Source organism: Somniosus microcephalus, unplaced genomic scaffold, assembly GCF_052327205.1.
Source record: "Somniosus microcephalus isolate GS21.2 unplaced genomic scaffold, FLI_Smic_1.0 unresolved_chr5, whole genome shotgun sequence".
NCBI classification, from domain to species: Eukaryota; Metazoa; Chordata; class Chondrichthyes; order Squaliformes; family Somniosidae; genus Somniosus; species Somniosus microcephalus.
Genome location: NW_028225183.1, coordinates 12,824,564 through 12,827,063, shown reverse-complemented (window position 1 = coordinate 12,827,063; position 2,500 = coordinate 12,824,564). Strand labels below are relative to the sequence as shown.

Here is a 2,500-nt window from a genome sequence, read left to right as displayed (position 1 = left end):
GCATACCGAGCCCGCCATTCCTGTTACTGCAGTACAGGATGCCATCCGTAGTGTGAGGTGGGAGGTGTAGGAATTCTTTTGTGGAGTTGCGGATTATGTGGTCCAGTTTTACGAGTGTGTTCTGCGACACTTCGGAAAGGATCAAGTGGAAATATAACCTTGGGATGACATGCGTTTTCAGTATCTCTACCCTTTGCATGGGTCGGAGAGCCGCTACCCTGAGTCCTTCAACCCAGGTTTTGAGCTTCTCTTCCCAGTTTCCTTCTGTCACGCCTGCCCATGGGTCGATCCGGGCACCCAGGTATTTCTCGGTTTCTCCTGGGGGGATGTATGCAATCGGTGTGTCCCTGAGTCTCCAGGCTTTGCCATGATTGTATAGGAAGGTCTTCCCTTTTGTCGTAAAGTGGAAGCCTTTGGTCTTGTTGATGTTAATCGTTAGACCTGTATGGTCACAAAAGGCCTGGAGTACTTTCAGGTTTCGATCCATCCCAACATGTGAGTCACTCAGAGGGGCAATGTCATCTGCGAAGGCCAAAGCAGAGCAGTTGACTCTTCTGTCCCCCAGGGGCAAGGAGACCCCTGAGTTGGCCTTCTCCAAGGAGCATATCAGTGGATCCAAAGCTATGTTGAATAGAATTGGTGAGTGGGTCGCCTTGCTTGACGCCTCTCTTAATGTCTATTGCCGTGGTCTTAGTTCTGTTCCCTTCGACTACTGTTGTATTGTTGACGTACAGGTCCTCAATCAACGCAATGAAGTCTCTGGGTAGACTCATTCTCTGTAATGCTTTCGATAGTAGTTTGTGCCCAACCGAGTCGAACGCTTTCGCCAAATCAACAAAGACAACTGCTAAGTCCTTTCTCTTGTTCTTTGCTCCCTTTATTATGTTCTCCAGTACTGCGATATTCTCGTTGCAACCTGGAGTTGCTGCTATAAAACCCTTCTGTCTCGGGTTAATTTCGACAGTTTCACTTAGTCGTTTCGCCATAATCTTAGTGAATAGGCGTAGCAGCATTGGACCAATGGTGACTGGGCGCCAGTTGTCAATGTCTTTCAGGCGTTCTTGATCCTCGCACTTAGGAATCAAGACAGTTCGACTCTTTTTTAGTGACTCAGGAATCGAGCTTGACTTTAACCATAGAGAGAAGAGGCGAGGTAGCCTTGTTTCACCCTCATCGTGGATGTCTTGTATATCAGCCAACTTTACGCCATCTGGTCCTGCCGCGCTCCCTTCATCTGTCTCTTTAATGGCATTGCTTACCTCCTCTTCCTCTATTGGTTTCATCAGCGACCCATCGTCCAACCGGCCATTGTATGGTGCGAACTTATTTAGGTTCGCCTTATTGTTGGGCTTCGAGAGCTTTTCTCGAAAGCATTTTTCTAGCTCCTCTCTGGGTAGAGGACAAGTTAGTGCCGACGGCGCCCCCATGATCTGGCGAGCAAGCTGGCGCCTATTTGATTTGTAGAGTTGCTGGGTTGTTTTAAAGATGGCTTTGCGCCGTGCCCACCTTTTCCTTGCTCCCGTATTTGGTTTGTGGTTATCGTGCCTCTTTTTTGCTTTCCTACTCCCGGGAGGTTCTTTGCTCGTTTTGGGGTGTTCGCCCCTGGTCATCAGTTGTACCGTGATACATTCCATTATCCCCAGTCCCTGAGATCGTCTTTCTGGGTCCTTCACGTCATCCAGGAGTTCCTCGGCTTGGGTAAGTTGGTCATCTACGTCCCTATGCGTGGGGATGGCCGCCGGAGGTCTGAAAGCTCTCCCTGGATGCGGGGTTGCCTCGCCGGGGTTGCTGGGCTCCCCCTCTGGTTCGATCTCAGGTTGATGCTCTGCGGCAGCATCACTGGTTGTCAATTCGGCCACTACGTGGGTGTGCCGCCGGATTCTGCACTTTTCCGAGATATGTTTTGCGGTTTTTGTTGTTAGGATGGTTGCAATTTCCTTATTGATGTACCTGCATCCTTCAAATCTCATCTCCAGCTCTCTGAGGAGTGCGGCCTCCTCCTCAGACCATGCATAGTCCCTCCTCCCTGGCTTAGACTTGCCTACTAGTGTTTGGAGGCGTTTCTCGTTCCTCGAGGCTGGGTGTCTGTGCCTCTCGTGCTGGCCTAGCCCCGCCTTTGTGGTGAACCGAAGTTCACATTCGCTGCACTTATGGGCACCAGCTGGAATTGGTTGCCTCTCCCCTTTACATTTGGGGTAATGACAGGAGATAGCGTGGTACTCTCCTGTTTTGTTACAGCGTGAACATCTGGTCCTGATGTTCTTGACCTGATGCACCTTGGTCATATGTTTGTTGAATAAGCCAACGGAGGAGGGGAGAGTGTTGCATGTCCTGCAGAACAACCCATCAATGGGATAGTGGATTATCACTTCTTTTACTGATGACCTGTCGTGCATAGGCTCGAGCGTTACTTCCTCAATGAAGGTAACCATCTCGGATGTTATACCTTGGTCTGATTCGCCGGCTACTTTGGCCGCGTTCTTTATTCCCTTGTTCGAAG

At 50.0% G+C, this 2,500-nt stretch overlaps 1 pseudogene; it reads right to left on the bottom strand.

Annotated features, from left to right (window-relative positions):
* Positions 1-2,500, bottom strand: part of LOC147087537 (28S ribosomal RNA) — an 8,290-nt pseudogene that overhangs the window by 2,656 nt on the left and 3,134 nt on the right.